General features: G+C 41.6%; 1 protein-coding gene across 2 annotated transcripts in view; it reads right to left on the bottom strand.

Moving 5' to 3' along the window:
• Positions 1-6040, bottom strand: part of LOC123640372 (natural resistance-associated macrophage protein 2) — a 51611-nt gene extending 45571 nt beyond the window's left edge. The window contains exon 1 of one of the 2 annotated variants that reach the window (XM_045554924.1): positions 6003-6040. The gene's annotated coding sequence lies outside the window, so the exon portion shown is untranslated. Of the gene's footprint in view, positions 1-5845; positions 5871-6002 lie in introns of those variants that run through there. The other variant, XM_045554923.1, reaches the window with a different exon arrangement.
• Positions 6041-13495: the final 7455 nt, after the last annotated feature.

Genomic DNA, 13495 nt, shown 5'->3' with positions numbered 1-13495 from the left:
TAATGTAGAAGCTGTTTTACACACCTTAGCACATGTAAATACAGAATAAAGTTTTCATCTGACATTCAAGGTTCCCCACACCACAGTTCCAGCCTTCTTTGCACCACACCTCCCACCTCTCTACTATGTAAATCCCTCCTTCCTGTTGAATTCCATATTCTGTTTCCTCAACACACTTGGCTTTCTGGACCCTATGCCTTGGCTCCTGCTGGTAACCCTACCCACACTTTGAGTACTCAAATCTTCATTTTTCAAGAACTAATTCAAATGCAATTTGCTCCTTAGAGCCTTTCCTCATTCTCATAGTAGTAACCTCTTATGCTCTTGTACCTTTGTGCTTTTTTGTTTCACAGTTTTCCTTTTATTAATTACTTGAGCTTATCCTCTAATTTCTGCCACTCAATTTTGTGCTTCATGAAGAAAGCTATACATTATTTTTATATCATTCACTGTATTTCTAGTGATGTATTTCTAGTCTGTTTTTCAATGGTCTCCATCCTCATTTGAAAATGTGAAAGAAAAGTGGGTGCCTGAGATAACTCACCACTGTCCAAAAACTATTCCTTTCTTGCTTGTCGGGACCCAAATTTTTTTTTTTTTTTTTTTTTGAGACAGAGTCTCACTCTGTTGCCCGGGGCTAGAGTGCCATGGCATCAGCCTAGCTCACAGCAACCTCAAACTTCTGGGCTCAAGTGATCTTCCTGCCTCAGCCTCCCGAGTAGCTGGGACTACAGGCATGTGCCACCATGCCTGGCTAATTTTTTCTGTATATTTTTGGTTGTCCATATAATTTCTTTCTATTTTTGATATAGATGGGGTCTCGCTCTTGCTCAGGCTGGTCTCGAATTCCTGAGCTCAAATGATCCACCCGCCTCGGCCTCCCAGAATGCTAGGATTTCAGGCATGAGCCACCGCGCCCGGCCGGGACCCAAGTTGATCTCAGAGATGTCCCCTCTACTATTGAGAAACTTGCCAAGAACAAAGAGAAGCCTATTACTCCAGAGACTGCTGAAAAGCTGGCCCGTGACCTAAAGGCTGTCAAGTATGTGGAGTGTTCTGCACTCACACAGAAAGTCCTAAAGAATGTATTTGATGAAGCAATATTGGCTGCCTTGGAGCCTCCAGAACTGAAGAAGAGCCGCAGGTGTGTGCTGCTATGAAATCTCTCCAGAGCCCTTTCTGCACAGCTGGTGTCAGCATCATACTAAAAGCAATGTTTAAATCAAACTAAAGATTAAAAATTAAAATTCGTTTTTGCAATAATGACAAATACCCTGCACTTACCCACATGCACTCATGTGAGATGAGGCCCATAGGTATGGCCCCCCCTTCCCCTCCCAATAATAGTTAATTTTGAGTAATTGTGTATTGTCAGAAAAGTGATCAGTAGTAGTTTTTGTTTTGTTGTTTGTTTTTTTTTTATAGCAAGATATGCTTGTGATGACTCTGTAACAGACTAATTCGAATTGTTGAAGCTGCTCCCCTCGTTCCACTCTGGAGAGTAATCTGGAACATCTTAGTGTTTTGTTTTTTTTCCTCTGTTTTTGGGGAGAGTGTGTGTGGGGTTTGTTTTTTAGTCTTGTTTTTTAAATTCATTAACCAGTGGACAGCCTTTAAGGGGAGGAAGATGGATTCATTCCACATTCTACTTCCTAGATCTAGTTTAGAAAACAGGTTCCCCATCTGGTGCTCTTAGGAAGTAGTATAGTAAATGCCCCATTTAATAACATACTCCTTTTTGAAAGTTGCCTTTTCTCTCCACCCTTGAGTAGATCCAGTATTTGATGAAACTCATGAAAGTGGGTGGAACCTGTCTTGCCCCTCCTCTTTTCTAGGATGCACTATTATACATGTGACTGTGAGTTTCAAGGAAATTTGTTTGCCATTTGCTGATTTTTTTGGAAGTTAATTTCTAACTTCTTTCACTGATAAATGAAGTATTGCACCTTTGAAATACACCAAATGGATTGAGTTCATTATTAAAAAAATTTTTCCCTGTCAGTCATTCTCTTATGTCCTTAGCATAGTTTTACAACTTGATAGTATATGATATGGTGTTCCTAGAACGCAGCTGAAGACCTGGTATGCAGAGGAGATATGAGGGATGGTGCTAGAAGACAATATACTCAGCAATATACTTGGCACATCATAAGTGCTCAAATATTAATATTTGTGTGATTAAACTTTAGCTTAGATTTGACTCTACATAAATATGACCTGTAACAGTGCTTTTCAAACTGGGTCTCAACACCTATAAAATTAATTGTGAGGGTCAGAACCAGAATTTTAAAAAAATAGAATAGAAAATACCAGAGAATGCCACAGACATAATGGGGCGGGGGTGAAGGCATGGTGGCTCATGCCTGTGATCCTAGCATGCTGGGAGGCTGAGGCAGGATTGCCTGAGCCCAGGAGTTTGAGGTTGCAGTGAGCTATGATGATGCCACTGCACTCTAACTCAGGTGACAGAGCAAGATCCTGTCTGAACCCAACCAAAAAGAAAAAAAAATTGTTTGTGTGTGTGTGTGTGTGTGTGTATACTGGGTTGCTGTAAAATATATTTCTTACTGTGAGTCACAGTCAAAAAAAGTGGAAAAACACCACTGTAATACACCTGCATTATTTCAGTCAGATGATTACGAGCTCCTTAACAAGAGAAAGCAGGTCTGGCAAACTCTATAACCTTATCACCAGTGAAAGCCGACTCCCTCCTTTTGAGCTCCACTCATTCCAGGAAGCTGCCTTAGAAACTAAAAGAGAGACTCAAGGCAAACACCGATGACCTCTCTTTAAGTGAGCTTCTCTTCTATTAAGAGAAACAGAAAACACACTCATGAAGAAACTGTACAAATAGTTGAGAAAGCAGCTGTGGAGCTGCAGAATAGGCTTGGAATTCAGAGCCAAAAGACCTACATTAGAGTTCTTGCTTTGCCATTTATTAGCTGTGGGATGTTGGATAAATTGCTTGATTTCTCTGAGCTTCGGTTCAATCAACTAAAAGAATAATATATACCTCACCTCACATAATTGTGTTAAAATTAAGTAATATGTATATACAAGATTATTTTGTGAACTATAAAAATGTAAGTTTTAGGTCAAAGTCTGCATATGTTATTAAGTAAACAAATGAAAATTGATGTGGTACAAATTATACTGCTAAATTGTACTAGGTACGATTTTTGTCTTATTTTGTTTTTTCCATTGCCAGGGATAGAAACCTGATTCAAACTGGTTGTGCTCAAAAAGAACTGGATCACTCACATAACTGGGAAAACCAATCATACAGCTAGCCTTGGGCAGGGTTGAATCTGGGGACCCAGATAGTACCACCAGGTCACTGTCTCTTTCTAACTCTGTCTTACTCTTTGCTCTCTGCTTTAGAACCGGTGGGGTTTTATTCAGGCAGGTCTTTTTCCTGCATGATACCACAACGGCCACCATCTGGGCTGGGCTGACTTGATCCATGCAGATAGCAGGGGAAGATTATCTCTTTTCCTATCCTTCAGCAAAAGTCCCAGGGAGGGCTATTTACTACCTACGGTCATAAGCCAAGTCCCAAACCAAAAACAGTGGCTATGGGTGCCTGGGACGCAAGCTGATCCTTGGAGGTAGGGTGTGGGGTCAGGCCTATATGAGTCACCTCCACTGAAAAGCAGCTTGGTGGGGGAGTCTTCTCAAAGGGTAGGGTCAGAAATTCAGAATGACTGAGTTTCCAATACTGAAAAGGGGTAGTACAGAAAGACTTCTGTAGTCTAGGACACTACTCATCTTGCTGTTAGTCTCTTCTGTTTAATGTCATTATACACCACTGGCATAAGGACACACGAACACATGTTTGTTGCGTTTACTTTCATTCATTTAACAAATCCACTATAGAGGCTCTACTATGTGCCAGCCACTATTCTGGCACTGGGATATAGCAATGATCAAGACATAACAAAGTTCCTACTCTGTAAAAACTTACATTCTGTGAGGGACATAGATAATAACTGGTCCATAAGTATACGTCAGGGAGTGATAACTTCCATTAAAAAATAAATTTATTTAATAAAAAGCAGGAAATGGAGCAACAAGAGCCAGAGGTGGGAGATAAGGACTATTTCAGAAGGGATGGTTAGGGAAGACCTCGCTTTGGGACTTTGAAGCATAAATCTGACTGAAGTAAAGAGCAAGTTATATGAATATCTGGGGAAGAACTCAGGCAGAGGGAACGGCAAGTACCAAGACTCTGAGACAGGGCCAATAACTTCCCTGAAACAATACATGTACATTCATTAGCATAAATACCAGCATTTGTACATAAGCATGTGAACTGTTTTTTTTTTTTTTTTGGTACATTAAAACAATTTTTCTGAGAATATCAAACTACAAAATCACTGGGAGCTTCCTAATATTGATTGAGCTTGGTAAGACGCTTAGGAGTCCTGCTGAATGCGCAAATGTACCTAAATTGACAGTACTTCAAGGCAAGGGCTTCTTGTCTCCGATAGGAACTGACTGCAGGGGAAGCTCAGGCAGTGGTGCTGGTGGAACGGTGCCCCCCCACCGCCCCAGTGAACATCAACACTGATGGTAGCGCTCCATGACCCTGCAAGGCTGGGTGAGGAGAACTTTCCTCAAAGAGTTTCCTTACTCTGTCCTTTTGCTCTAATTGCTGTGGACGTGCCAGGCAGCACAAAGTGGCTCCTGAGGGTGGTTCCTGCTGACTAGCACAAAGTAAAAATTCCTCTGATCTCAGGCCTTAGCAAGGGTTATGTTGATGGCAAGAGGAAAAACCTGGGGTGGGGCACATGTGTGGAGGGTGGAAGAGGGTGGGAGAAGTCAGAAGGCAAGAGGCCCGCCCTCCCTGACTGATCCCTGACTTTCCCTGACCTTGGAACCCCCTATAATCAATCCCTACTAGGCACTGCTCTTCACCTAATGGTGCCCTTATCCCTGAATTACCCTGACTTCTGTTTGATGTGAATTCTTTACTGTCTACAGCAATTACTGTCTACTGTCTGGATTGGTCTACCTTTTTATTGTCACATGATAAGTCCTTTGCTTATCTGTTTTATTAATTTTTATACACTATAAATTCTGAAACCATGTTCATGAACAATACATTGTAAATTAATTCACTGTCTACCTTAATTGCCCATTAACAAACAGGTACTGATAAATGCTTTTTGATGACTGCAATTATGAAAATCAAAGGCTACTTCTTGTAACTTTGGAATATATCTCCTCTGGAGGTGCTAACCTCCTTTTAAAATTTGTCTCCCAAACACTGGTTTCAGGGACAGGCACAGTGGCTCATGCCTGTAATCCTAGCACTCTGGAGGCCGAGGTGGGAGGATCACTCGAGGTCAGGGGTTCGAGGCCAGCCTGAGCAAGAGCAAGATCCCATCTCTACTAAAAATAGAAAGAAATTAGCCAGACAACTAAAAAATATATAGAAAAAATTAGCTGGGCATGGTGGTGCATGCCTGTAGTCCCAGCTAGTCAGGAGGCTGAGGCAGAAGGATTGCTTGAGCCCAGGAGTTTGAGGTTGCTGTGAGCTAGGCTGATGCCATGGTGCTCTAGCCTGGGTAACAGAGTGAGACTCTGTCTCAAAAAAAAAAACCCCAAAAAACTGGTTTCAGGCAGACTGTCCTGAAACTTTTCAGTTTAATGGTCAGGAGACCTGGGATCTAATCTTAGATTCATGACAACTTTTGTGTAACCCTATGCTTCAGTTTCACAATCTTTTGGTGCAACACAGAAAAAGTGCCCAGGTTTGCAGGTAGGGAAGATAGGTAAAATGAGAAAGTAGAGTGGAAGGGCTTTAAACACAGAACATAAAAGTTCTATCAGAAGTCTGTACCTTGTTCCTTTCAGGGCCAACCTTCTGAGACATTCTTTTTTTTCTCCCCACAAACAACTCTTCCTCCAGGATCCCCAGGCTGTGGTATGAGGATGAAGAACCACCCTAGGGCATCATCTTTTGCAGAGATTCCTCCTGATGAGGCCCTTTACCTCACCTTTGCCACTTGCTTCTTCTTTACAGGCCTACAAGGAGGTAATCTTCTAAGCCTGAGGCCTCATTCATATTCCCCTTGTCTTCTTCCAGGAGAAAGACTCTGAGGGAGGAGGTAAGATGCTTAGAGTGCCAAAGATGGTGAAGAATCACATAGCGAGCCCCAGAAAATCTCTGGAGACAGAAAAGGAGTGGGCAAAAATAAATAGGTGAATTAAAGATCTCGAGTTGTAAAATGAAAACAAAACAACCAACTTCAAAATTAGCTTTAAAAAAATATAGTACCTTTATGATCTTAAGATAGAATTTTAAAAATGAAATTATGAAAAAGCAGAAGTCATAATGCACAATTTTGATAAAGTTGACTCTAATCAATATTAAAAACTCCTGTCTAAAACACATATTTAACAAGGTTAAAATACAAGTGACAGGGAGCTAGGGAGAAGGTATCTGCCACATGTGTATCTGGAAAAGATTGGTTTCTAGTATTTGTGAAGGACTGCTACAAACTGATAATAATAAAGAAGATAAACAAGTCAACAGAAAAATGGACAAAAGGTATAAATAGTTCCCAAAAGAAATCCAAAAGACCAATGATAATATCTATATATTAAATATCTAAATAATAAAGTCCACTCCACTTCTCTAGTAATCAGGAAAATGCAAATTAAACTGACAATGAGATTTATTTCCCATGTATCAGAATATCAATAATCTAAAAGTCTGGCCACGTATGGTGGCTCACACCTGTAATCCCAGCACTTTGGGAGGCTGAGGCAAGAGCATCACTTGAGGCCAAGAGTTCAAGACCAGCCTGGGCAACATAGCGAGACCTCGACTCTACAAAAATAAAAATAAAAAATTTAGCTGGGCGTGGTGGTGCATGCATTACAGTCCTATTGAGGTAAGAGGATCCCTTGAGCTCAGCAGTTTGAGGCTGCACTGAGCTATGATGGTACCACTGCACTCAAACCTTGGTGACAGAGCAAGACTCTTGTCTCTAAAAATACCAGAAATACTAAAAGTTTCACCATTTTAAGACTTGGTGAGGAAGTATAGAAACTAGGACTCATACCTTGCAAAACTGGCACAACCACTTTGGAAAGGAACTTGAGAATATCTAATCAGGTTAAAAATGCACCTACCCCTAGGCGGAATCATTTGAGCTCAGGAGTTCAAGACCAGCCTGAGCAAGAGCAAGACCCCGTCTCTACTAAAAAAATAGAAAGAAATTATATGGACAGCTAAAAATATATATAGAAAAATTAGCCGGGCACGGTGGCGCATGCTTGTAGTCCCAGCTGCACGGGAGGCTGAGTCAGGAGGATTGCTTGAGCCCAGGAGTTTGAGGTTGCTGTGAACTAGGCTGAAGCCACAGCACTCTAGCCCGGGCAACAGAGTAAGACTCTGTCTCAAAAAAAAAAAAAAAAAAAAAAAAAAAAAGATGCACCTACCCTTTGGCCTGGAAAGCCTACTTCCAGATATATACCTTAGAGCAGCAGTCTCCAACTTTTTTGACACCAGAGACCAGTTTCATGGAAGACAATATTTCCACAGACCCTGGGGCAGTGGAGGGGGGATGGTGAGTGATGGGGAACTGCTGTAAATACAGATGAACGTTTGCCCAGTCACCTGCTGCTCACCTCTTGCTGTTCCTAACAGGCCACAGACCAGTACCAGTCGGCAGCCCCGGGTTGAGGACTGCACTCTTAGAGTATTGTTTTTCAATCCATTTGTGGGTCATGAAATCAATTTAGTGGGTCATGTCCAGCATTTTACAAAAATGAAATAGAACAGAATGCAATAGAGTAGAAAATAGAGTGTCTATAGCAAGGGCAGGTATTAAAATAAACTTTTATTTCATACATGAACTGGGTCTTACTATAAAATATGTATCCACAGTGGTTTGAAAAAAAAGCTCTCAGCCTCAGCAACATAGCAAAACCCCGTCTCTACAGAAAAAAAAAATTTTTTTTAATTAGCCAGGCATGGTGGCATGCACCTATAGTCCCAACTACTTGGAAGCCTGAGGCAGGAACAGTGCTTGAGCTCAGGAGTTTAAGGTTGCAGTGAGTTTTGATAACACCAGTGCACTCTAGTAATCCAGGCAACAGAGATTCTGTTTCAAAAAAACAAAACAAAACAAAACAAAAATCTCTGAAAACACTGAACATTGTTTAAGAGAAACTCTCATATGTTACCACAAGGAGATATGTTCCAGGATTTTCTCTACAATAGTGTGTCTGTAATAATGAAACATTGAAAACAATGTAGATGCCTATCAGTGGCACATGAATAAACAAATAGGAGTGTATTCATGTGATGGAACACCACACAGCGGCTGTAATTAATGAACATGATCTGTATGAATGAATTTTGAAAATAAAGTTAAGGGAAAGAAAACAAAATGCAGAAAAATAAGTGCCACATGAAACCAATTAAATAAATTTTTAAATGCTTAACATCACTAATCATCACAGAAATGCAAATGAAAACCATAATCAGATACCACCTTACACCACTCAGAATGGCCATTACCAAAAAGCCAAAAAACAATAGATGTTGGTGAGGATGCAGAGAAAAGGAAATGGTTATACACTGATGGTGGGAATGTAAATTATTTATAACCTCTACAGAAAGTGCATGGAGATTTCTCAAAGAACTAGTTCAATCCAGCAATCCCACTACTGAGTATCTACCCAAAGGACAGAAATCATTCTATCAAAATGATACCATTCACATGTTTATCACAGCACTATTCACAATAGCAAGGATATGGAATCAACCTAAGTGTCCATTAACTGATAATTGAATAGAGAAAATGTGGTATTTATATCATGGACTATTACTCAGCCATAAAAAGCAATGAAATTGGCTGAGTGCAGTGGTTCATGCTTGTAATTCCAGCACTTTGGGAGGCTGAGGCGGGAGGATCTCTTAAGGACAGTTCAAAGCCAGCCTGAATAACATAATGAAACCCCGTCTCTATAAAAAATTTTTTAAAAAATTAGCCAGGTGTGGTGGTGAGTGCCTGTAGTCCTACCTAGTTGGGAGGCTCACTTGAGCTAAGGAGTTCAAGGCTGAAGTATGACTGCACCATTGCACTCCAGCCTGGGCAACAGAGAGAGAGAGATCCTGTCTTCAGAAAACAAAAGAATAAAATCATGTCTTTTGCAGCAACATGGATGGAACTGGAGGCCATTATCTTATGTAAAATATTAATAACTCAAAAACAGAAAGTCAAATACTGCATGTTATCACTTATGAGGGGGAGCTAAATAATGAGTACACATGGAACAGGGAGTGGCATAATAGACATTGGAGACTCGGAAGGGAGGATGGGACAGTAGGAGAGAGGTGTGGGATAAGAAATTACCTAATGGGTACTATGTACACTAATTTGGTGAGGGTTACACAAAAAGCCCAGACTTTACCACTATGAAATATATCCATGTAACAAATCTGCACATGTACCATATAAATCTATAAAAATAAAATAAATAAAATTTAAAACATTAAAAAATATCATTACCAGGTGTAATGGCATGAACTTGTAGCTACTTGGGAAGTGGAGGTGGGAGAATTGCTTGAGCCCAGGAGTTTGAGGCCAGCCTGGGCAACATATTCAGACCCTGTATCTTAAAAAAAACCAAACCATATATTATTTGTATGTATACACACATAGACACACATATACACTCTCACAGAGTTAAAAGTGGACTGCTATACAGTGGCTGTTTAAAGGGAGAGAGGCTGGGCACGGTGGCTCATGCCTGTAATCCTAACACTTTGTGAGGCCCAGGTGGGAAGATTGCTTAAGGTCAGGAGTTTGAGACCACTTTGGGCAATGGAAGCCCTCATCTACAAAAAATTAAAAAATTAACTGGGCATGGTAGTACATGTCTGTAATCCCAGTTACTGGGGAGGCTAAGCCAGGAGGATCTCTTGAGTCCAGGGGCTTGGGGTCAAGGTGAGCTATGATGATGCCACAGCACTCTAGTCCAGAAAAGAGAGCAAGACCCTGTATCAAAAAAACAAAACAATAACAAAAACTAATACTGAAAATAAAGGGAGGGAGAAGAGAAAGAGAATGGGACTTGGAAGGAGAAAATACTTATGATAGTACATATTAATTTTGGGTGGTAGATACATACACGAATATTATAGTATTCGTAGTTATTTTCCTTTCGCAACATTTTTAGCACATAAGAAAAAAGAAATGGAATTAAGTCTTTTTGGAATAAGATTTAATCTTGCTCAGAGATCTGATAGAGTGTCAGAAAACTGTATTAACCATTGGTTATTAAAACTTTATCATGGCTGGGCACGGTGGCTCATGCCTGTAATCCTAGCGCTCTAGGAGTCCAAGGCGGGAGGATTGCTTAAGCTCAAGAGTTTGAGGCTAACCTAAGCAAATGTGAGACCCCATCTCTACCAAAAAGAAATTTTTTTTTTTGAGGCAGAGTCCTGCTCTGTCACCCTGGCTGGAGTGCCATGGCATCAGCCTAGCTCACAGCAACCTTAAACTCCTGGGCTCAAGCAATCCTCCTGCCTCAGGTTCCCAAGTAGCTGGGACTACAGGCATGTGCTACCATGCCCGGCTAATTTTTTCTATATATTTTTAGTTGTCCAGCTAATTTTTTTCTATTTTTTTTTCAGTAGAGACAGGGTCTCGCTCTTGCTCAGGCTGGTCTCAAACTCCTGAGCTCAAACGATCCAGCTGCTTTGGCCTCCCAAGTTCTAGGATTACAGGCGTGAGCCACTGTGCCTGGCCTACCAAAAAGAAATTTTTAAAAAACCCAGCTGGGTGTTGCGGAGCCACGTGTAGTCCCAGCTGCTCTCTACTCAGGAGGGTGAGACAGAAGGATCTCTTGAGCCCAGGAGTTGGAGGTTGCCATGAGGTACAGTAACATCACTGCACTCTACCCAGGGTAACAGAGTGAGACTCTCAACGACACACACATACACAAAACAAGGAAACTGACCACTCCTTCTCACAACCTCCTACCCCTTCATATAAAAACAAAAAAAAGAATTTTGAGAGGCAAACCACACCCTCCAAAGCATAATCAAATTTCATCTTTGACCTCCCTTGAAAAGGGAAGCATATGTATCTGCCACTCCTGTTAGGTGAAAGGGGCGGCCTTGCAAAAATAACGGGAAAATACCTAATCCCACCATTTCCACAGTAACAATTAAAGATCAATCCTATGAGTTCTCTCACTAACACCCTCACAGTGAGCACCTACTGGCCTTTCCCACTAACAAGAGGGACAGAGAAACAGGTCAGAGGTAATGGAATGATAGGGGCAGAAAAACAAGAAGGAAGAAACAGTTATAGGAAAACAATAAGCAGGAAAAAGTTACAGAAAAATAACCAGGGGAAACAGTTATTTCAGTCTTACAGAGTAGGGTGACTAGACGATGGAACCACTGAGCACCAATCAGCAAATAGAAAAACACCTTAAACAGAGACTTTCCCCATCACATCATATCACATCATCACATCGTATGTGAGAAAGGAATGACTGGAACATAACCTTAACTTATGTCCACACCTGGAAAAATTCAGTCCCCAAAGCCCGTGACATATAGTCAGTCATAAGTAATTATAACTAACCTTTAGCATAAACTACTAACATAAAACGAGGAATTCTAGAGTTAATTAGGGTCTTCTCCACTTGAGGAGACAGACCCATTTACCTGTAGGAAAGGTACTTTCCTTTTGCACCCTTAAACTTCCCTTACAATCAATTCTTCATGCATACTTGATGAGTGTCTGTCATCTCTCTCCTTCGTTCAGGCCAAGGCTTGGATTCCTCCAAGCCAGGAGGCCAAGAACTGGGGCAACACTTCAAAGTCCAGCCCTGGACTGAACCGTGACACTCCTAGATATTAATTAACAATTTATTGAGTTCAAAAACTTTTATTGCAAGATTTCATTTCTGTCCCATTTGGCAGGAGCAGGAGCTAGCAGTGGGCCTGGGAGTGCCAGTGGATGAAAGGGGCAGAGGAAGACTTCCCTTCACAGCTCCCCGTAGAGTGAAGCTGGTTCAGGCACTGGTACCAGGGGTACAAGTGCACTAGGACCCTGCTCCTCTGAGACAGAAGGTGAAACCAATTAACGCCACACCTGACAGTCCACATGTATTTTCCACATAGGTACGTGCAGCACTGATGCAATTACGAGGAGTCTCAGAGTGTGAATGAAAATGCCGCCCTGTCTATCCCTTGGGATCTGAAGGAACTGCTGGCATCAGCCTGGTCAATGAGTGAACAACAGGCAGACAACAGAGCCAGGCAAACTCAGGACTCGGTGCCTGATGAAAAAGAAAAAGATAGGAAAAAACCCTGAGACTGCAAGAAAGAAATCCAGGGCAAGCCCAGAATTTCTCATTCTGGGAGGAGGGGAATTGAAAGAATAGGGAAAATTTGCCTCAGGGAAATGAATTAGAAGACAAACCTGAAAAGACAAGGCACTGGAGTGGGGTGAGATACAGGAGAGTAGAAAGCAGTTGTGACTTTCAGGTGGCAGGCAGTTTTCCAGTTTTAAGGAAAATCTGCTTTGTACCATAAAAACATAACACCTTAGAATAGAAAGAATGCAAATTAGGCAAGGTAGGCTTCCAGCAAGCGGCTCTGGTCCTATACAGAACAATCACTGAGTCAGAGGAAGGAACTAGGGATCTTCTGCCCAGGACTCATGATGAAGATGTCTTTGCTTCAGGCTTCTCTCAGGCAGGAAAATCTTATCACTACAACCTGACCTCTCTCCTGTCCTTGTTCTACATCAGATGAGTTGCCTAAGGCAAAGCTGTCTCTGAAGATTGGGTGGTGGGGGACACATGGTCCCCCTTCAGGGAAAAATAGAAGCACCTGTAAAATCACCCCTGACTGAGGTCTTGGAGGGAAAAGACCTATTTGAGCTTAGGAATTCTAAAAATAAGAATGGATTTTTACAACTAGACTCTACCATAGTCCCACTGTTTCCTTTAGTCACCTGTTTCCCCCAACACACACACACTGCACTTTTGTCTTCTTAGTGCCCACTTCTCAGAGGAACTGATGTTAACAGAATTCTTGTCATGTACCAAACACAGCATTTCACATTCCACAAACATGGATTAATCCTCACAATAAACGCATGAGGCAGGAACGATTATTATCTTCATTTTGCAAATTAGAATTTGAGGTTTAAGAGGGTCAGTAATTTGCCTAAGGACACATAGCTAGTTAGGGGCAAAGCCGGGCTTTGAACACAAATGTGTTAGACCTGGGAGCCACCAAGCACACAACTCCCACACCATACTGCCTCCATCTTGGACACCTGTTTAGGAACCCACAACGGGGGTTCGCTGTTGCCTGCCACACAGAAAGCCATTTACTGAAACAGCGAGGATTGCTGAGGAAAGGATTTATTTTCCGTGGACATATCAACAGAGAGGGGGTGATTAAGAATCGCCTCAAATCTGCCTTCCTGACCAGCAGGGTCAACCG

This window comes from Lemur catta, chromosome 6 (assembly GCF_020740605.2).
Source record: "Lemur catta isolate mLemCat1 chromosome 6, mLemCat1.pri, whole genome shotgun sequence".
NCBI classification, from domain to species: domain Eukaryota; kingdom Metazoa; phylum Chordata; class Mammalia; order Primates; family Lemuridae; genus Lemur; species Lemur catta.
The sequence above is the reverse complement of the archived record's forward strand: the minus strand, read 5'-3'. Positions and strand labels throughout refer to the sequence as shown.